This window comes from Stegostoma tigrinum, chromosome 38, assembly GCF_030684315.1.
Source record: "Stegostoma tigrinum isolate sSteTig4 chromosome 38, sSteTig4.hap1, whole genome shotgun sequence".
Lineage (NCBI taxonomy): Eukaryota > Metazoa > Chordata > Chondrichthyes > Orectolobiformes > Stegostomatidae > Stegostoma > Stegostoma tigrinum.
This window is the reverse complement of record NC_081391.1, coordinates 19426029-19449041: the sequence shown is the minus strand read 5'-3', so window position 1 is coordinate 19449041 and position 23013 is coordinate 19426029. Positions and strand designations below refer to the sequence as shown.

The 23013-nt window shown below is 47.1% G+C and overlaps 1 protein-coding gene across 2 annotated transcripts in view; it reads right to left on the bottom strand.

The window, feature by feature from the left end:
- LOC125447208 (neurotrophin-4-like) overlaps nt 1-23013 on the bottom strand; it is a 63866-nt gene that overhangs the window by 8077 nt on the left and 32776 nt on the right. Inside the window, exon 2 of one of the 2 annotated variants that reach the window (XM_059640554.1) lies at nt 12344-12395. The exons of the other annotated variant lie outside the window; for it this stretch is intronic. The gene's annotated coding sequence lies outside the window, so the exon portion shown is untranslated. The remainder of the gene's footprint in view (nt 1-12343; nt 12396-23013) is intronic. 2 annotated transcript variants of the gene reach the window in all.

Genomic DNA, 23013 nt, shown 5'->3' with positions numbered 1-23013 from the left:
TGGCAAACTTCATTCCCAACAAGGGATTGGTGAACTGCACAGGTATTTACAATAATCAATGATCACTGTTCATGATTACTCCCATTGGGACTAGCTTTATAACCAACTTATTCGCCTCCTTACCCCTCCCTCACTTTTAATGGTTTACTTTGGCCGTGATGGACCTTGTATTTAAATTTCTAATTGGCTACCCTGATAATTTACTGGTGGCAGTTAATAGTTTAAAAAAAGTCACCTTGATGTGGTGGTGGGAAAGCCATTGGGATGTGTGTTAGAGGATATCACACATATTTAAAAAATGCATTATGGGTCAACCTACAGCAGGTGGACTGCAGCTGTTCAAGGAGGCAGCTCATCACCACCTTCTCAAGGGGCAAGAAATGCTGGGCACAGCCAGCAACACCCACATCCCACAAAAAAAAACATTAATTAATTGAGTCAACATCCTACCTTCTGCAACAGTGGGACTTGAAGGTGGCTCAGAGTTAGGGTAACGACCACTATACCAGAAGCTTCCAATGCTCTGAAGAGACAGGATCAAATCCCACATGCTCCAGAGGTGTACCTGAACATCTCTGACCTGGGTAGGGTCGGGAAATATCTGTCCACAGCATTCACTTGGGCCACTGAACTGTTAGACCAGGGGCATTACAACAGTGTAACAATCTTCCTGTTAGATGACATGGAGATAATGGTGCCCTGATTTCACTTCTGGAAACTTAGGCTCCAAACTGAAGCTTATATGACCTTAGATAATGGGCATTGCAGATGCTGGAGAATCCAAGATAACAAAGTGTGAGGCTGGATGAACACAGCAGGCCAAGCAGCATCTCAGGAGCACAAAAGCTGACTTTTCGGGCCTAGACCCTTCATCAGAGAGGGGGATGGGGGGAGGGAACTGGAATAAATAGGGAGAGAGGGAGAGGCGGACCGAAACGTCAGCTTTTGTGCTCCTGAGATGCTCTTTGGCCGGCTGCGTTCATCCAGCTCCACACTTTGTTATCTTATATGACCTTACCTGAAATAAGGTTTGGGGTGCATTGGGCAGGGTCTGTAAGCCTGGGTTTCAAGGCCATAGGAGGAGTGCGTGAGATGCTGGTTACCTATCTGCAGATGCTGACAGATCTGCTGCATTTCTCCTGCTCCTTCGCTTTTATTTCTAATCTGCAGTACCCATGGTGCTTTGCTGTTTACTAACAGGCAGCTGGGGAATCCTTCCACTACTTACCCATTAGATGGAAAAGAAGGCCATGCAGCCCATCAAGTCTGTTCCCCAATGAATGGCCAATCTGATAACCCTCAACTCCTCCTTCCTGTTGTCTCCCCGTGACTGTTGGCTACGTTACTGATTAAAGACCTGTCTATCTCAGCCTTGAATTTACCTAACGACACAGGCCATTGCGGTGAGGAATTCCATAGATTCGCAGCCCAATGAGAGAAGAAATTCCTCCTCAGCTCTGTCATGCTGAAGGGACGAGGCAATGTCCAGGGAAATAGGACATTGTGCAACTTCAAGTTCTTTTAAACAACTCGATCAAGTCACCCTCCCGCAACCTTTCATACTCTGTTCAATCTTCCGTGTGACATAACCCTCTGGAGACGGTCATGTGGTGCAGTGGCAATGTCCTTATCTTGGGACTTGGAGGCTTGGGTTTAAGTCCCACCTGCTCGAATGGTGGGTCATAAGATCTCTAAACAGCTCGATTCACAAATATCTATAACTGTCTAAACTACGTGACAATCCTGGATAGAAGGGAAGAAACATCTACAGAATGAAATTAAAATGGACGTCAGGCCTTTCAGCCCCTCAAAAAGGGAGAGATGGAGTCATCTGTGTGTTTAAAAACTGTAGCTCTTGAGCTTCACGGGACCTGGGAATGCAAACACAGATCAACAGCAAAAATCTGAGCCTCGTCCCCGAGTGCTTGCAGACTGGTTTGTTGTCACAGGTTCATACAGCGCGGAAACAGACCCTTCAGTCCAACTAATCAACACCGGCCATGTTCCCAAAATAAACTAATCCCACAGCCTGGGATAACAAAGTGTGGAGCCGGATGAACACAGCAGGCCAAGCAGCATCTCAGGAGCAGGAAGGCTGACATTTTGGGCCGGGACCCTTCTTCAGACACACTAGCCTGTGTTTGGCCCGCATCCCTCCAAACCGTTCCTATTCATGAACTTATCCAACATTTGTTTTTAAATGTTGTAACATTTACTACTTCCTCTAGTAATTCATTCCGCTCATTGAACAACTCTCTGCGTAAAAAAAATTCCACCCTTATGCCTTTTTTAAACTTTCTCCTCTCACCTTAAACCTATGCCATTTGGCTTTGGAAGAAGACCTTTGCTATTCACCTAATCTATGCCCCCTCCAACCCCGCCCCGACACACAATTTAAAACCTCTATCAGGTCACTCCCCCATCTCCTACACTCCAGTGAAATAAGTCCCAGTTTATTGTTATAACTCAAACCCTCCATTCCTGGCAATTTCCTGGTAAATATTTTCTGAACCCTCTCCAATTTAATATCCTTCCTGTAGCGCGGTGGCCAGAACTGGACACGGTACTCCAGAAGAGGCCTCACAAGTGTCCTGTCCGACCTCAATGTTGTGAGCTCGGAGAATTGCCCATATCAGTAACACATCGAGTACCAGCTCGGTGTTAGGGGATGGCACTATCACTGAATTAAACAAACAGTGGATTGTGAACTAGGAGTAGGCCATTCTGCCTTCACTGTTCTCGAAGACCATGGTTAATCTGACATTAATGCCTCAATGTCACTCTCTGTGATTGAGCTCAAAAAGGCCCAAGGGAATCAAAGGTTACGAATCTATGACAAGAAATTATTCAAGGACTCAGTTCCACAGAGATCGGTAGAAACAGAGTTTCCAAGATCCGTGACCTTCAGAGAAAAATAAACCCTCCTGATCTCCATCTTAAATGGGAGGTCTCTTTTTAAATTCTTTCCCCTAGTTCTGGACTCTCTGACAAAGGGGAAACACCCTATTCACTATGATGGGTCCCTCCAGCATCCACTTTGTCAACTTCTCAGGATACTGGTCCTCTCAGTAAGGTCTCCCTTCATTCGTAAATGGATACAGGCTGAACATGTCTAACCCTTGCCTCAATAGAATAACAACTCTTCCACCCCTGCCACCAACTCTGCCTCATTTTGAAATATCTGTCAAGTGAACCTTCCTGAACTGCTCCTAACTCTTGATACCCTTCCTCAAATAAGGAGATTAAAACTGTGCGGATTTCCAGACCAGCCTGTCCTAGTAAAACAAATTTACTTTTAGATCCGAGATAACAAAGTGAAAAACTGGATGAACACAGCAGGCCAAGCAGCATCTTCGGAGCTCAGTCCGGGGAGGACGGACAGGTCAAGGGGGCGGGATGAAGTTAGTAGGAAGGAAATGGGGGTGGGGCTTGAGGAGGGGATAGGTGAGAGGAAGAACGGGTTGGGGAGGTGGGGATGAGCTGGGCTGGTTTTGGGATACAGTAGGGGGAGGGGAGATTTTGAAGCTTGTGAAATCCACATCGATACCATTGGGCTGCAGGGTTCCCAAGCGGAATATGAGTTGCTGTTCCTGCAACCTTCGGGTGGCGTCATTATGGCACTGCAGGAGGCCCATGATGGACATGTTGTCTAAGGAATGGGAGGAAGAGTTGAAATGGTTTGCGACTGGGAGGTGCAGTTGTTCACTGCGAACCGAGCGTAGGCATTCTGCAAAGCGGTCCCCAAGCTTCCGCTTAGTTTCCCTGATGTAGAGGAAGCCACACCGTGTACGGCAGATGCAGTATACCACATTGGCAGATGTGCAGGTGAACATCTGCTTGATGTGGAAAGTCATCTTGGGGCCTGGGATGAGGGTGAGGGAGGAGGTGTGGGGGCAGGTGTAGCACTTCCTGCGGTTGCAGGGGAAAATGCTGGGTGTGGTGGAGTTGGAGGGGAGTGTGGAGCAGACAAGGGAGTCGCAGAGAGAGTGGTCTCTCTGGAAGGCAGACAAGGCTGGGGATGGAAAAATGTCTTGGGTGGTGGGATCAGATTGCAGATGGCGGAAGTGTCGGAGGATGATGCATTGGATCCGGAGATTGGTGGGGTGATTTGTGAGGATGAGGGGGATTCTCTTAGGGGGCGGGGTGTGAGGGATGAGTTGCACGAAATGCGGGAGACATGGTCGAGGGCGCTCTCGACCACTGTTTTTGCCGGGGGAGGGGTTGCGGTCCTTGATAAACGAGGACATCTGAGATGTACGGGAGTGGAAATGCCTCATACTGGGAGCAGATGCGGCGGAGGCGAAGGAACTGGGAATACAGGATGGCATTTTTGCAGGAAGGTGAGTGGGAAGAGGTGTATTCTAGGTAGCTGTGGGAGTCAGTGGGCTTGAAATAGATATTGGCTTCTAGGTGCTTGCCTGAGATGGAGACAGAGAGGTCCAGGAAGGTGAGGGATGTGTTGGAGATGGTCCAGGTGAACTTGAGGTTGGGGTGGAAGGTGTTGGTGAAGTGGATGAACTGTTCGAGCTCCTCTTGGGAGCACGAGGCAGCGCTGATATAGTCATCAATGTACCGGAGGAAGAGGTGGGGTTTGGGGCCAGTGTGGGTACGGAAGAGGGACTGTTCCACATAACCTACAAAGAGGCAGGCATAGCTTGGGACCGTGCGGGTACCCATGGCCACCCACTTTGTCTGTAGGAAGTGGGAGGAATCAAAAGAGACGTTGTTCCCACTCCCTTTACAATAAACAACGATGTTCCTTTTCCATTCTTAATCACAAGTTTCTGGATTCAAGTCTGACTTCATGGCTTGAATACAACTCTTTATTGACAAGATAGTGAGTACAGGAACTGGGATAAAAACAGAAGTTGCTGGAAAAGCTCAGCGGGTCTGGCAGCACCTGTGACGAAGATAAAAATCAGGGTTAACGTTTCAGGTCCAGTAACCGTAAACGTTGACTCTGATTTTTGTTTTCTTCACAGATGCTGCCAGACCCGCTGAGCTTTTCCAGCAACTTCTGTTTTTGTTCCTGATTTACAGCATCTGCAGTTCTTTTGGATTTTATACAGGAACAGTGTTGTGTGCAGCTTTGATCTACTTATCTGAGGAAGCATATTCTGGCGATAGAGGGAGTGTGGTGTGAGTCTACCAGACTGTTTTCCCGGGAGTCAGGAAGAGAGAGTGGATCAGTTCGGAATACATCCACTGGAATTCCGAAGAATGAGGGGTTGTGGAATCTCACAGAAACATTGGACATTCTAACAGGACTAAACAAGGTAAATGCAACTTGTCTGAGTAATGACTAAACAGTTCTGAGGCAGGGTCACCGGACTCTGTTTTCTCTTCACAATGCTGCCAGCTCTTGCTGAGCTTTTCCAGCAATTTCTGTTTTTGTTGTTGATGGTAAATGCAAGAAGAATGTTCCCTATGATGGGGGAATCCAGGACCAGGGATCACACTCTAAAGGATACTGGGCAGGCCATTTAGGACAGAGATGGGAGAAATGTCTTCACCCAGAGATGGGGGTCCTGTGGAATTCTCTGCCACTGAAAGCGGTTGAGACCAATACATTGAGTGGTTTCAAGACAGAATTAGATGTAGTTCTTAGGACCAAAGGGAATACAGGGCATGGGGCAAAAGCAGGAACAGGGGACTGAATTGGATAATCGGCAATGATCATATTGAATGGCAGAACATGCTCAAAGGGCAGAATGACCTACTCCTGCTCCTATATTTTGCATGTCCTCACTCAGCACTATTTTAATGAAAAGCAGGAGAGCTTGCTAGAAGCAACCTACACTTTCACACACATGCTCCCATTCTCAGCAGACAACAAGAATGTGGTCAAGCCTTGTGCCTTTCTTGGTACAAGAATGTGAAGAAGGGTCCCGACCCGTAACGTCAACTTTCCTGCTCCTCTGATGCTGCCTGGCCTGCTGTGTTCTTCCGGCTCCACACTGTATTATCTCTGACTCCAGCATCTGCAGTTCTGACTATCTCTGGTCAAGCCTTGTGTCTTTGCTTTCCCAGGAACATGGGGAGCCTACAGCTCCCTGTTGTATTCTCCACGTCCATACCTCAGCCAGTCTGCACCCTGGAATATAAATCGAATTCTGGAGCTGAGGGTGCAGACCTGACCTCACCTGCCCTTACACAGAAAGATCATGCAATGCTGTTTTCAAAGAAGAGTGGGAGAGATCTCCCTGGTGCTCTAACCAATATTCATCCCTGAACCAATATCACAAAGCGAGATGATCTGGTCACGATCACGTTGCAGTTTGTGGGAGCCGGCTGTGAGAAAATTGGCTGCAGTGCTACCTCCATTCCAACAGTACAAGAGACTTTCATAGGCTACAAAACCATTTGAGATGTTTGATGGCTATATCATTGGCCACAAAGGCATTTGAGATGTCCAGCGGTGATCAAGACACCATTTCAATTCACGTCTCTCCTTTAATGCCTGGATAAATCAAAACCATCAGCTCCAGAGCCATTTCCAGTTCTGTCAGACCTGTCAGAACTGCACAGTGGTTAGCGACCAAAGTCTCTCTGGCGTTTTAGGAATACGTGATAGGCTGTTTCAACACAGCAGGATCCCACACACCACAATGAGGTTTTAGTTGTTGGCTACTAACCCCTTGTTCAAGGGATAAATATTGGCCCAGGACACTGGCTATTTCTTTGGGAATTCTGCCATGCCATCTTTCATGTGCAGCTGAGAGAGCACCTTGGGCTAACATTTCGTGTAGAAACTGGGACCTCAGGTCGTGCTGCATTCCTTTCGTACTGCACTGGAGCGTTAACTAAGATTACACCCACACGCACCTGGTATGGGGCTTGAACACCACCAAAGGTTTCTCTGAGGAGCTTGTCGGCGCAAATATTTACTCTTTGTATTAATTCACAGAATGTGGGTGTTGCTGGGAGGATATTTATTTCCCGTCCCTGGTTGTCCCTTGAGAAGGTGGTGGTGAGCTGCCTTCTTGAACCGCTGCAGTCCCCCGCCATGCTGCTAGGGAGGGAATTCCAGGATTTTGACCCAACGACACTGATGGAACGGCGATATATTTCCAAGTCAGGATGGTGAGTGGCTTGGAGGGGAACTTGCAGGGGATGGTGTTCCCATGTACCAGCTGCCTCTTGTCCTTCTAGGGGATAGAGGTCACTGTTTCTGAATGAAAGAAACCAAACAGCTACCTTGGGGGCCACATAGACCGTCTGATCCTCACTAACACCAGGCCTGATACATGACTGACAAAACAAACCCGACATGGTTTGTTCATGGAGCTGTCAGTCCCTGGCACTGACCGTAGTCCTGACGGGAAGCCTGGATGGTGAGATTATAAACTTGAATGTGTGGGTGGCACGGTGGCTCAGCGGTTAGCACTGCAGCCTCACAGCACCAAGGACTCAGGTTCAATCCCACCCTCAGGCGACTGTGTGTGGAGTTTGCACATTCTCCCCGTGTCTGCGTGGGTTTGCTCCAGTTTCCTCCCACAGTGCAAAGATGCACAGTTTAAGGTGGATTGGCCACGCTACATTGCGCATAGTGTTCAGGGATGTGCAGGTTAGGGTGGACTGGCCATGGGAAATGTGGGGTTAGGGGGTGGGGGCATGGGTGTGGTTGGTCCACTTTGGATCAGTGTAGACTAACTGGGCCAAATGGCCAGTTTCTGTACTATAATTTCATTGAATACCTACAGCATGGAACGAGGCCATTTGGCTCAATCTATTCATGCTTTATATGGCAGATGAACCTCATCCCACATCTTTTCTTCTCCTCCGTTCAATATATCCCCCTGTTCCCTTTTCCCTCACGCATTTATCTTCCTCTTGAATATGTCTACACTATCAACTTAAAGCCATGACCACTTCCATCTAGAAGGGCAAGGGTAGCAGATACAATGGAAAACTACCCCCCTGCAAGTTACCCTCCGAGCCACACACCATCCTGACTTGGAAACAGATTGCAGTCGTTTCACTGTCGCTGGGTCAAAATCTTAAAACTCCGTTCCTAATGACATTGCGGTCAACCTACAGCAGGTGGACTGCAGCGGTTCAGGAAGGCAGCTCACCACCACCTTCTCAAGGGACAACCAGGGACGGGCAATAAATGCTGGTTCTAATGAGTGACATCCACATTCATGAACAAAATTTTACACATTTCCCTCTGTTTTAGTGATTGCATCTGCAAGATCAGAATTACCCAGAGACAATGTGACCTCCACGTAATTTCTTCCTGAAATTCTGGGAGACAGATATTGGGCAAACGGTAGCCTCACTTCAGGAGGATAAACTCAAAAAGTCCCACAAATATTTCCAGATCAGCAGTCGAGGCACACTGCAGCTAACTCCTCAAGCAGGGGCGTGTTCCTGTTTGTATAAACGTTTTGTTCAACCATCGCAGTGTGAGAGAGACAGAGTCTGGTTTACCCAGACTGAGCTTACGTACACAGAGAAGTAGACAAAAAAAAACAACTGCAGGGTTACGGGGCTGGGCTAGAGGAGTATGACCAGCCAAATTCACACTGGCTGGTACGGCCATGGTGGGCTGAATGGCCCATCTTCTGCCGTAACCATTTCACAGTTCTACCGTGTTTGCATTGATATATCACCTTCCCCAGCCCCTGGGTGTGCATACATAGGAAAAGAAACACACCATTCAGCCCATCAAGTCAGCTCCTTGCAGCCACTTTTGAAGCGTCATCATTAACCTAGGAAAGGTGCACAGCAAGATCCCACAGACCGGCACCTGGGAATGACTTGATCTTCTGTTTCAGTGACACTTGTCGAGGAATAGATCATGGCCCCGACACACAGGACAACATCCCTCTCCTCATCAAAGAAAGATTCATAGGATGTTTTATATCCTCCTGATGGGTTGGGGTGGATGGTTGGGGAAGTGGGGGTGACGCATTTGAAGTGAGAACAAAAAGATGGCATCACTGAAGGTGTGCGTAAGAGCATGCACAGGGGTAGGTAAGTGAATGATAGCACTTACACAAGTGCACGGGCATGTCTGCGTCTGTCTGAGTCTGTGTGAGTGTGTGAGAGAGAGTCTATGTGTCTGTCTGTGTGTGTGAGAGAGAGAGAGATACTGTGTGTGTCAGCGAGTGAGAGAGAGTGAGAGAGAGTGTGAGAGTGTGAGAGTGTGAGTGTGTGAGTGTGTGAGTGTGAGAGTGTGAGAGTGTGAGAGTGTGAGAGTGTGAGAGTGTGAGAGTGTGAGAGTGTGAGAGTGAGAGAGAGAGTGAGAGAGAGAGTGAGAGAGAGTGTGAGAGAGAGTGTGAGAGAGAGTGTGAGAGAGAGTGTGAGAGAGAGTGTGAGAGAGAGTGTGAGAGTGAGAGAGTGAGAGAGAGTGAGAGAGTGAGAGAGTGAGAGAGTGAGAGAGTGAGAGAGTGAGAGAGAGAGAGAGAGAGAGAGTGAGAGAGAGAGTGAGAGAGAGAGAGTGAGAGAGAGAGAGTGAGAGAGAGAGAGAGAGTGTGAGAGTGTGAGAGAGAGTGTGAGTGTGAGAGAGAGTGAGAGAGTGAGAGAGTGTGAGAGAGAGTGAGAGTGTGTGAGAGTGTGAGAGAGAGTGAGAGTGTGAGAGTGTGAGAGTGTGAGAGTGAGAGAGTGTGAGAGTGTGAGAGTGTGAGAGTGTGAGAGAGAGTGAGAGTGAGAGAGTGTGAGAGAGAGTGAGAGTGTGAGAGAGAGTGAGAGAGTGAGAGAGTGTGAGAGAGAGTGAGAGTGTGTGAGAGTGTGAGAGAGAGTGAGAGTGTGAGAGTGTGAGAGTGTGAGAGTGTGAGAGTGTGAGAGAGTGAGAGAGTGAGAGTGTGAGTGTGTGAGTGTGAGAGTGTGAGAGAGTGAGAGAGTGAGAGAGAGTGTGAGTGTGTGAGAGAGTGTGAGTGTGAGAGAGAGTGTGAGTGTGAGAGAGAGTGAGAGTGAGAGAGTGAGAGAGTGAGAGAGTGTGAGAGTGTGTGAGAGTGTGAGAGAGTGAGAGAGTGAGAGAGTGAGAGAGTGAGAGAGTGTGTGAGAGTGTGAGAGAGTGAGAGAGAGAGAGAGAGTGAGAGTGTGAGAGAGTGTGACTGTGAGAGAGTGAGAGAGAGTGAGAGTGAGTGTGTGAGAGAGTGTGAGAGAGAGTGAGCGTGTGAGAGAGTGAGAGAGTGAGTGAGAGAGTGAGAGAGTGAGAGAGTGAGAGAGTGAGAGAGTGTGAGTGTGTGAGAGAGTGTGAGAGAGTGTGAGAGAGTGTGAGAGAGTGTGAGAGTGCGTGTGAGTGTGTGTGTGTGAGAGAGTGTGTGAGAGTGTGTGAGAGTGTGTGAGTGTGTGTGAGAGTGAGAGAGTGTGAGAGAGTGAGAGTGTGTTTGTGTGTGTGTGTGTGTGTAAGTAAGATTGAGAGACCATGTGCGTGTGTGTGTATGCACGTGCGTGTGCGTGTGGGCACGCATATGTGTTCACGCATGCCTGTGCTTGTGTGCATGTGCAGGTGTACATGTGAATGTGTGTATGCCTGTCAGTGTGCATGTGCATACGCGTGTGTGTGTACGTGAGTGTGCATGCATGTCTGTGTTCCCATCTCTTACAAACTTATACTTTATCCAAAGAATGCATCATACCTAAACTGCTGCTTCCCGACAAACTCAGTGAATTATCAGAAAATTACTTACAAATCACCAAATGCCTAGACTGGACCTCCGTGATCACAAATCTCTGAAAACCTGCAGGAGGTAGATATGGAGTGGACTGGGTAAAGACAGTGTGTTTCCCTTGCTGAAGGACATTGGTGAACTGGATGGGTTCAGCCACACTGACAATAGCTGTCATGGTCAGCTGTACCGAGATCAGCTCTTACTCCAGATTTTATTGATTAAATCACTGAATTTAAATTTCACTGACTCAGGTGACAGGATTTGAACGTACGTCCTCAAAGCATCAAACTTTGAATTAGCAACCTGGTGAGATTACCAGTATACCAATATTTTCCCAGCACATCATAAAGTTCCATCACTAAGTGTCTCTGTGTGTGAGAGAGCTAGAGAGAGCGCGTTATTGCTAGATGATTAATCAAGAAACTCAGCTCATGATCTGGGAACCCAGTTCAAATCCCGCTCTGATAAAGTGCGGAGCTGGATGAACACAGCTGGCCACGCAGTATCTTAGGAGCACAAAAGCTGACATTTTGAGCCTAGACCCTTCATCAGAAAAGGGTCTAGGACCGAAATGTCAGCTCTTGTGCTCCTAAGATGCTGCTTGACCTGCTGTGTTCATCCAGCTCCGCACTTTGTTATCTCGGATGCTCCAACATCTGCAGTTCCTATTATCTCAAATCCCACTGTGGCAGATGTATTTGAATTCAGTAACAAATCTGGAATTAAGAGTCTAATGATGGCCATGAAACCATTACCAATTGTTGGTCCGAAAATGCCCTTTAGGGTGTGCGCATGTGCATGTGCGAGAGAGAGACTGTGTGCGTGAGTCCGAGTGAGTCTGTGCCCCTTACTTGGTCATGTGACCCCAGACCCACAGCAATGTGGTTGACCCTTAACTATCCTCTGGGCAATCAGGGATGGGCAATAAATGCTGATATATTCACAGATGCCCATATCCCCCGAGTGAATTAAAAAAAGGAAATCATGACATTCATGAGACAGTTTCTGGCCAGGGAGCTCATTCGAAATATAAAAAAAATGGGAACTGTGGGAGCAAAGGGTGGGTGCTAACGATAGAGTGAACAAAATCTCCACTTGAGTACAGAATGGAGAAAGGCTCAACACGTCCTACAAACAATAAAAGGATTTAGAAGCTCCTGGAGGCTCCCAGATAGATTCAGTCTTCCCCGAGGGCGCAAAAGGCAGGGATAAGTGGGCGAACAACAGTGGGAATTCCAGAAAAGCTGCTTCCAAGCGTCTGCCTTAACACCATCGGAACTCAGACACACCCCCTTAAAGGCGAAGAGGTCATGAAGACCCAAGTGGGAGGGAGGTCATAGAATCCCAGGAAGTAGGGGACATTGTTCTAATACAAGGTTCGCACATTTAAGATGGAGGACACAGAGTCATACAGCAAGGAAGCAGATCCTTCAGCCCAACTCGTCCAAGCTGCCCCAGTTTCCCAAACTGAGCTTGCCTGCGTTTGGCCTACGTCCCTCCAAACCTTTCGTATTCATCTACCTGTCCAAATGTCTTTTAAATGTTGTAACTGTATCTGCATGAACCAGCTGAGATAGGATTTTCGGTCTCTTGTTGGGGGTGGGGTGGGGAGTCTGAGAGAATATTTTCTCCCAAGAGATCTGTGAAAGAAATGTCATTGAATATTTTTAAGTGTTGGATAGATAGATTATTGACTGACAATGGACTCAATGGATACAGACCTGATGGGCCAAAGGGTCTTTTTCAGTGCTGTAGACCTCTGATTCTACAACTCTATATGAACATACAAAAGAAGAATATGAGTTATCCATTTGGCCTCTTGAGCTGCTCCACCATTCAATGCAACCATTACTGATTTATTCAAATTCCACATTCCTGTCTACCCTGGGATAACCATTTATTCCCTTCTGGTGGTTGGAGGGATAAGTGCCAAGGTGGAGTTGAGCCAGAATCAGATCTTGATTCTTGTGGGGAGGAGGTTCGAGGGGGGTTAGTGGCCTCCCCTTGATCCCCATGTTCGTAAAATGGGGCAAGAGTGTCTGAATTCTTCTGTCCCCAAATGTACTCCTGAGAATTTGTATTGGATCCTCCTGGAAGTGGATCTGAATGCAGCACAGGTTGACGGTTCACTCCCAGTGGGTAGACACTTGATATTGACCTCAGACTTGAAACACCAGCACAAAACTCTGCAGAAGCAGCCCGTGCTGTACTGCGGGAATGCAGCACTGTCAGAAGGTCACTTTTCAGGTGAAACATTAAACTAAGGCTGGGCTTGACCCCCCCCAGAAAAAGCAAGAGGTCCCAGTTCAATATTTTGGAGAAGGGCAAGAATGTTCTCCCCAGTGTCCGTCAATAATTATCTCCAAACCGACAAGCCATCTGGTCACCGGCCATATCAACGGAAGCTCGAGTGGTCAGCTACGTTAGAGAAAGGGAGGCTACCTGAGGTTCAGTGGTAGTGTCACTGCCTCTGAGCCAGGAGACTTGGGTTCAATTCTGAGCCTGCTCCAGAAAACTGTCACAACATCACTGAAGAGGTTGATTGGATAATACTTGCACTTCAAAAAGTATGTTATTGGTTGGAATACCTTGGGACATCCTAAGGGTGTGACAGGCTCTATATAAATGTAAACATTTTCTATCTGTCCTAGTTTTCAGTGGGTCCAAACATTTCCATTCACAATGCCTTTGTGATATTAGGCACCATAATGATGCCTGACTGCATGGGTACATGATGCCCAGAGACATAGGACAGTGGCCATGATCACCAACATATTAAAAGCACACAATCCTCTCAGGACAGGGACAGCACAGGACTGGATACGGTGTAAAGCTCCCTCTACACTGTCCCCCATCAGACACTGCCAGAACAGAGGCAGCACAAGGTTAGATACAGAGTAACTCTCTTTCTAATCATTTTAACAGAAAGTTCCTTCTACACTGTCCCCATCAAATACCCCCATAACACGGACAGCAGGGGGTTAGATTCAGGGTAATGCTCCCTATGCTCTTTTAAACTAAAGAGATACAGAAAGTAAAGTTCTCGCTACACAGTCTCTATCAAACATTCCCAGGACTGATACAGCTGCAGACCAGCCATGATCTAAGTGAATGGCAGAACAGACTCGGGAGGAGCGAGCTGAATGGCCTCCTCCAGATCATTCCATATTACCCCAAATCCAAAACGGAGGTGACAGACAGAAATGGGACCAGTAGAGGGCATCCCCACCGTCAGCAGAACTCACCGATATTCTGGAGTCCTGGGCATTTCTGCCCATCAACCACATTGAGAAGCACCCACATTGCTGTGGGTCTGTAAAGAACATTAGGAAGGCATCATGTGATTAATTGAGATGGTTCGAGCAATTACAGCAAAAGTGACATGATCACATCAATCTAGATCTTTGTTGGATTCAAATCTCACCGTATTTCATGGTGGGGTTCAAACTCGCATCCCAGAACATTGCCTGCTATGGGGCCAGGACTGTTAGTCCAGTGACATGACCTCTGACACTGCCTTCTCTCAATAGGTCAACTACAATACTGGTCAACTGGCTACTTACCCAAGGAAGCGTCATTCACAGCACAAAGTTCCTGATTGTAAACACCTGTAATCTGAACTGGAGAGGAGGCTCTCGACAATTGAAGGTCAGACTTTGCCGTCAACAAGAACTGACCCACAGATGAAATAACATAATGGGGAGGAAAGCAAGGGAGCTGTGCAACTGTAAAATGAGTGTAAGCAAAAGGTTGCTGCATTTATAAAGCACCACTCACAGCCTCCCCCAGTTCTGAGGGACAGTCATCACAGACTTTCTCCACAGATACTACAGATCTCTGGCTTTCTCCAGCATTCTTGGTGTTTGACTCACAATCTCAGGGTGCCCTAAGTGGTTGAGCAATCAGTAAAGGATTTCTGAAATGTAGTGACGTGGTAAACAGGTCAGCCAACTTTCACACAGTAAGATCGCACAAACAGCAGTGCGGCCATGCTCAGACTGTGCCGATGGAGGGGGAAATATTGGCTCCGCGCATCCCCAAATAGTCTTCTGTAAAATGATTCAACAACTCACGCAAGAAGGCTGTACCTCCAACGGTGCAGCAGTCCCTCAGCACTGGCACTGCACTGCAGGCCTGGGTTCCTGTTCTTAACCAGGACTTGAACCCACATTGACTGACAAAGAACTCACAGAGCTCCCATACAGTGAGACAGAGAGTGTGTGTAGGGGTGGTGGGGTGGGAGGGGAGGACTGCAAAAGAGAGAGACAGAGACAGAGAGACAGACAGAGAGACAGACAGAGAGACAGACAGAGAGAGAAAACGGTAGAGACAAAAACAAGGGGTGATAAGCCCAGAGATGAAGGGTCTAGGCCCGAAACGTCAGCTTTTGTGCTCCTGAGATGCTGCTTGGCCTGTTGTGTTCATCCAGCTTCACACTTTGTTATCGCAGATAAGTCAAGAGAAGGGAGGGGTGATTGATGAGAATGACAGTGAGAAAATGAGACAGACAGTAACAACGAGGCAGTACACAGTATGAAGGTCAGCGTTGAAGAGTCCAATGGGAGGATGATGGAATACTGCCCAGTGGGGGAGGGTGAGTGCGGCTCCAATGGATAAAGTTATCATAATCCAACATGCCACGGGGTTATAGTCTGACAGAGAGAGAGGTGGACAGAAAGAGAGGGAGATGGCTGGGATTGGTTTACCCTGAGATTAAACAAACCTCAGGTGAGGGGAGACATTGAGAAGGACAGTCCTACATGATAATCTCAGCTGGTATTAGAATGGAACCCAAGCTGTTGGCGTCACTTTGAGAGATAAACTGGCCATCTAGACAACTGGGCCATACACACACACCACCCCTGACCCCACCCTGCAACTCCAACAACATTCAAGAACCTAAACACCATCATCCAGGACAAAGCAGCCCCCACTTGATTGGCACCACATCGACATCCACTCCTTCCACCACCGACACTCAGTAGCAGCAGTGTGTGCTTTCTACAAGGTGCACTGCAGAAATTCACTAAAGATCCTCAGACAATACCTTCCAAACCCATGACAACTTCCCTCTAGAAGGCAAAGGGCAGCAGATACATGGGAACACCATTATTTGCAAGTTCCCTTCCAAGCCACTCACCATCCTGGCCTGGAAATTTATCACTGTTCTTTCTATGTCGTTGGGTCAAAATCCTTAAACTCCCTCCCTCATGGCATTATGGGTCCATCTACAGCACATGGACTGCAGCAGTTCAAGAAGACAGCTCAGCATCACTTTCTCAAGGGGCAACTAGGGACAGGGCAATAAATGCTGGGGCCAGCCAGTGACACCCACTTCCCACGAGTGAATAAAAGTGAGAATGTGTGCCAGTGAAGGGTGCGTGCGCCAGTGAACGGTGTGAGACTAGAACAAATTGATGGACTATAGAGAGAATACAGGGGAAAGAGAGTGAGGAGATGAGAAATTAGTTTGAGAATGTGAACCAGACACACATGAGCCAGTGTGGAAGCATGTGTTATTTACAGGACCCACACCCTACCCACAAACAAGTCTGTGCGTCAGTCCTTGCAAACACTGAATACTTGCTGAGTTTAAATGGCATGACTGCCTAATGTGCAACAATACTGATTTTAAGACAAGTGGAACAAAACCAGAAGTTTCTGGAGGAGTTCATTTCCTCTTGATAAGCAGTTCACGTCATGCTAATTAACTCTGTTAAGAGAAGCTGGATGATTTGAAAGAAGGAGATAGAAAGATTAGAAAAAAAATCGCGTATTTCTTGGAATATCTGTGAAAGAACATAGAAAAGTACAGCACAGTACAGGACCTTCGGCCCACGATGTTGTGCCGTGGAATAATCCTAATCCAAAAATAAAATAACCTATATTCCCCTCAATTCACTGCTGTCCATGTGCATGTCCAGCAGTCGCTTAAACGTCACTAATGACTCTGCTTCCACGACTACCACTGGCAAAGCATTCCATGCGCTCACAACTCTCTGGGTGAAGAACCTCCCTCTGACGTCTCCTCTATAGCTTCCTCCTAACACTTTAAAACTATGACCCCTCGTGGCAGTCAATCCTGCCCTGGGGAAAAGTCTCTGGCTATCGACTCTATCTATGCCTCTCATTACCTTGTACACCTCGATCAGCTCACCTCTCTTCCTCCTTCTCTCCAGTGAGAAAAGTCCGAGCTCAGACAACCTCTCCTCGTAAGACAAGCCCTCTAGTCCAGGCAGCATCCTGGTAAACCTCCTTTGCATCCTCTCCAAAGCCTCCACATCTTTCCTATAATAGGGCGACCAGAACTGGACACAATATTCCAGGTGTGGTCTCACCAAGGCTCACATCATTAAAAAAAAACTTGAGGGTCCTCTCGTGGTGTAGTGGTAGCGTCCCTGCCCCTGGACTGGGGTGGCCCAAGTTCAAGTCCTGCCTGCACCCAGAGGCATGTAATAACATCTCTGAATGGGTTGATTAGGAAACATAGGTTAATAGTGAAACAAAACTTTGAAGTTTGTTGCTATGTACAGGCCAGGCATTAATAAAACAGACAATTTGTTCATTATGTCATCATGTGTACAAATTGGGTTCTGTGCTTCTCACGCAACCACAGGGTCTGCACGTCAGAAACACGCAATTGGCTCAGAGGGTGTCCCAAGCTCAGGGCAGGAGCTAGCAGGACACTTTTCAGGTGATAAAGTGTGGAGCTGGATGAACACAGCAGGCCAAGCAGCATCAGAGGAGCAGGATTTTGGCCTGCTGTGTTCATCCAGCTCCACACTTTGTTATCTCGGATTCTCCAGCATCTGCAGGTCCCATTATCTCTGATGCAATTTCTCAGGTGATGTTCTTTCTCATTTGGATACGGTGCATGATAGAACTTCCCCGTTCTTGCTGAAATTGTGTTTCTGGGTCATCTGCCAAACGAGGCGAGAGGAGTTCTCAGTTGGACATCTCACCTGAAGGACGGGTTTTGAGACAAGATGCTGTCACACCTGACAGGGATTATCCTCGAGCTCTCCAAGCATCTGCTCCACACTCTAGTACTTTGTCTGTGAGACTGAAGCTGAGAAACCTGGTCCCAGACCTCACCAGCACTCGAACATGACAAGCTGCAGAGACACATCACAGTCGCCCGAGGGATGAAGCTCAGCAAAAATTGAAAGAGCAGCCATCTCATCTTTGTTTGGAGCCTTTTGCCACTTTGCAATCTTATCAGATCATTGTAATTGGAAAGGGATGAGGGAGATGATGTCAGGGAGGCCTAGCATTGGCAGCAAGCAAGAGGAATGATACTGAAAGCTGACAGAAGGTGATGAGAGATTTGTGCTGGGGAAATGGGTAGCCAAACAGCATAGACAGGCCCATCGGCCCATCAAATCTATCTACACGAATCCCACTTTCCAGCATTAGGTCCATGGCCTTGAATGTTATATTTTAAAGGTTACAAGGTTTCCTGTTTCAACTCCCCTCCCGGGCAATGCATTGCAGATCCCCACCAGGCTCTGGGTGAAAAATGTTTTCTTCGAATCCACTCTAAACCTCCTGCCCTTCACCTTAATGTTATGCCCCTCGCTGCCCCATTTGTGGTTGGCACGGTGGCTCAGTGGTTCGCACTGCTGCCTCTCAGTGCCAGGGACACAGGTTCGATTCCACCCTTGGGCAACTGTCTGTGTGGAGTTTGTACGTTCTCCCTGTGTCTGCGTAGGTTTCCTCCCCCAGTCCAAACATGTGCCGGTTAGGGTGGATTGGCCGTGCTAAATTGCCCATAGTGCTCAGGGATGTGTAGATTAGGTGGGATACTAAGGGCCAGTTTCCACACGGTAGAGATTCTATGATTATCGACCCTTCAGCTAACAGGAACAGCTGCTTCCTATCCAGGCTGTCTCATGATCTTCTGGGCCTTCATCAGATACACCCACAGCCTCCTATGCTCTAAAAATAACAGAACCTATCTAAACTCTCTTCATAGTAAAACTGCTCCATCGCTGACAATATTCTAGTGAATCTCCTCTGTACCCCCTTTAGTGTAATCTGTCACGCAGTGGCTAAAACTGCACACAGTACTCCAGCTGCAGCCTAACCAAAGTCCTGTACAGCTCCAACATAATTGTCCTGCTCTTACAATCGATCTCACAGCTGATACAGCTGAGAAGTGTCCCACACATTTTTTTTAAACTAACCTGCCCTGCCATCTTCAGGGATCTGTGGACAAACAGCCTAGGATCCCTCTGTTCCTCTGAGCTTCCATGTGACCCGCCATTCACTGAGTACTCCCTTGTCTTGTTCCTTCTTCTAAAGTGTAGCGCTGTAGGCCCTTCCACCGCACATTAAATTCCACGTGTCAATATGGAAGGAAATACACTGGCAATGGGCACAGATGGTGAAACTTGGGAAGTGTCCACAATTTCACCACGGAAAGATAGTTGTGTAATTGTGCAGCACAAAGGCCATTCAGCCCTTCATAGACTCAGTCATACAAGGTGGAAACACACCCTTTATCCCAACTCATCCAAGCTGACCAGGTTTCCCAAACTGAACTAGTCCCATTTGACTGCATTTGGCCCATATCCCTCTAAACATTTCCTATCCTTGTACTTGTCCAAATGTCTCTTAAATGTTGTAATTTTACCCAGCTCTACTACGTCCTCTGGCAGTTCATTCCATAAACATATCATTTTCTGTGTGAAAAAGTTGCCCCTTAGGGTCCTTTTAAATCTTTCCTCTCTCACCTTAAACCAATGCTCCTTTAGTTTTGGATTCCCCTAGGGAAAAGGCCTTGGCTAGTCACCTTATCTATACCTAACATGATTGTGTAAAACCATAAGATCACCTCACAGCCTCCTACACCCCAGGGAGAAAAATCCCAGCCTATCCAGTCTCAGTAATATCCTTGTTAATCTTTCTGGCATCCTTTCCAGTTTAATAACTTCCTTTCTCTAGCACAGCGACCATAATTGTATGCAGTACTCCAAACGCGGCCCTAGCATTGGTACAGCCATAACATGACGTCCCGACTCCTATACTCAATGCTCTGACTGATGGAAGGTCAGTGTGCCAAACATCATCTTCACCACCCTCGTTGCTGTGATGCCACTTTCAAGGAGCTATGTGCCTGCACCCCTCGGTCTCTTTATTCAATCACATTCCTCAGGACATCACCTTTAATTGTTTAAGTCTTGCTCTGATTTATCTTTCTAAAATGTAACAGCTCACATTATTATCTGAATTAAACTCCATCTGCCATTCCACAGCTCACTAGCCCAGTTGATCAAGATCTCACTGTATTCCTCAGCAACCTTCCTCACTGTCTACTACATCATCAATTGTGGTGTTGTCCACAAAATTTACTAACTATGCCACCTATATTATCATCCAAATCATTTACATAAATGATGAACAACAGTGAACTCAGCACACCGCTGCACACAGGTCCCCAGGTCGGACAACAACCCCCTACCACCAATCTGTCTCCTAGCTTCAAGCCAATTGTATCTCCAATTGACTAGATCTTCCTGGATCCCATGTAATCTAACTATACTAGATCATAGAAATCCCTAGTGTGGAAACAGGCCCTTTGGCCCAACAAGACAATACTGACCCTCAGAGCATCCCACCCAGATCCATCCCCGTATAATCCACTTTACACATCCCTGAACACTATGGGAAATTTAGCATGGCCAATCCACCTAGCCTGCACGTCTTTGGGCTGTGGGAGGAAACCAGAGTACCTGGTGCAAACCCATGCAGACACAGGGAGCATGTGCAAACTCCACACAAGGATGGATTTGAACCCAGGCCCCCAGTGCTGTGAGGCAGCAGTGCTAACCATTGAGCCACCGTTAAGCAGTTTACCTCATGGGACCTTGTTGAAGGCCTTGCTAAAGTCCACGTAGACAATGTCTACCACTCTGCCTTCATCTATCTTCTTGGTTACCTTTTCAAAAAACTCAAATCAAATTTGAGAGACACGATTTCCCACACACAAGGCCATGATTACTATCCTTAATCAGTCCTTGCCTTTCCAAATGCATATAACTACTTTCTATCAGAATCCCCTCCAACAACTTACCCATCGTGAACATCAGGCTCACCGGTCTATAGTGCCCCGGCTTTTCTTGCAGCCTTTCTTAAATAATGACACAACATTAGTTGCCCTCCAGTCTTCTGGCACTTCACTCTGGTTATTGATGATACAAATATCTCTGTTAGAGCCCCGCAATTTCTTACCAGGAACAAATTACTGCAGATGCTAGAGGTCACAGTGGGTCAGGGGCATCCATAGAGAGACAGCAAGCTAACGTTTCAAGTCTAGATGACTTTCCATCGGGTCTGATGAAGAGTCATATAGACTTGAAACATTAGCTTTTTTTTTTAATTCATTCACAGAATGAGGGTGTCGCTGACCAGGCAGCATTTATTGCCCTTCCCTAATTGCCCGGGGGCAGTTAACAGTCAAACACATTGCTACTGGTCTGGAGTCACATGTAGGCCAGACCAGGAATGGCAGTTTCCTTCTCTAAAGGACGTTAGTGACCCAGATTGGTTTTTTTCAACAATCGACAATGGATTACCGTTCATCACTAGACTGAATTCAATAAATACCTGGAATTAACAAATTCCACCATCTGCCATTATCTGGGTCTCTGGATTAACAGTCCAGCGATAATATCACTAGGCCAGCTTGCTTTCCCTCAATATCCCTGGTATAGACTTGATTAGTTCTTGGGGAATTATCTACATTTATGCATATTAAGACATCTAGCACCTCCTCTTCTGTACTGTCATTTCCAAGCCATCACTATTTATTTTCCCAAGTTCCCTAGTTCCCATGTCTTTCCCCACAGTAAAAATCCTTTGTACCTGGGTCATCACCTTAAAGGAGCTAGTTCATCCGAGTCTCCTGTTTTTATAACTTTAAACATCTCTACTAAACTGAGCTTCAACTTACTCTGCTCTCAGGAGAACTATCCCAGCCTTCCTTCTCAAATTGGGTTCAATGCTTCACCTTAACCACTGCACTCATTTTTGTGCGGAGATTCTGTCACAATGTTACACTCTGTTTTGACTCATCATTTTTTAATCACCAGCTGCTTTCATTGAGCAGATTAATCAGTCCTGGCCAGCTTATTTCGCAGACCATTCGTTCCCTGCCCCACCATGTTCCCTGTTCTGTACTGTACTCCTTTAAAGGCTATGCCATATCAAACACTTCCCAGTTTTCACAGACACCTTCCAGCTAAAATGTTGTCTCCATCTCTCTCTTTCTCCCGGTGGGCCTAGCATTTACAGCCCATCCCTAGTTGCCCCTTGAGAAGGTGGTGGTGAGCTGTCTTCTTGAACTGCTGCAGTCCACTTGCCATGGAATGACCCACAGTGCCATTAGGGAGGGAATTCCAGGATTTTGATCCAGTAACAGTGAAGGAACGGCGATACATTTCCAAGTCAGGATGGTGTGGGGCGTGGAGGGGATGTTGCGGCTGGTAGTGTTCCCATGCATCTATCTAGGCAGGAGTGGTCGTGGATTTGGAAGGTGCTGTCTAAGATTCTTTGGTGTTTCCAGCACTTTCTCTTTTTATTTCAGGGAATTGAAGTCTGTGAAACTCTCTTCTGCACAGAGCGGTAGAGACGGGGAAATCATTCAACAATGCGGAGGAAGAATAGATTTTGGGTTAAAAAGGGAACATTGACAGGAGCATGGAGTTGAGACCATAATTGGATCCATCATGAACTGAGGGAATGTTACAGCAGGATCCCTAGGAGTTGAATGGCTTACTGCTGATCCTAATTTATAAGTTCTGAAGAGGAGACATACTGGACTTGAGATATTAGCTGTTTCTCTCTCTACAGATGCGGCCAGACCTGCTGAATTTCTGCAGCGATCTCCGATTCAGTTTCTAATTTGTAATGCGCAGGGACCTCTCCCAGTTGACCTGTATGGAATTCTTGGGTGCGAATGAAATTAGAAGTGTTTGATTCACTGGGAGACTGTACTAAAATATCGCAGGTTAATGCGCGAGACTGAGAGAGTGTATTTATTCACAGGAAAGTTATCATTGAGCCATCTGCTGGCTAACTTTTAAGGCTAACTCAAACAGTGCAGGCAATTGTGGGCTCAGGAGGGACAGCAGCATCAGTGCAGCACTGAGGAGGGACTGACATTTGGTCGGATAAGCCATCAATGCCTTTCAGGAAAGTTTGGTGAATGTAGAAGATCTTATGGCAGTGTCAAGGGAAGGCAGGGCAGTCTGTCAAATTCACTGGTCAACTGCCACCCCTCAGCCTTGGTCTAGACATTCATCGCAATTACTGCGCTAACCTGCCATGTGCTATTTGTTTCCTAAAAGAGAACAAAAAGGAGCCCATTATCTCTGCGATAACGGGAACT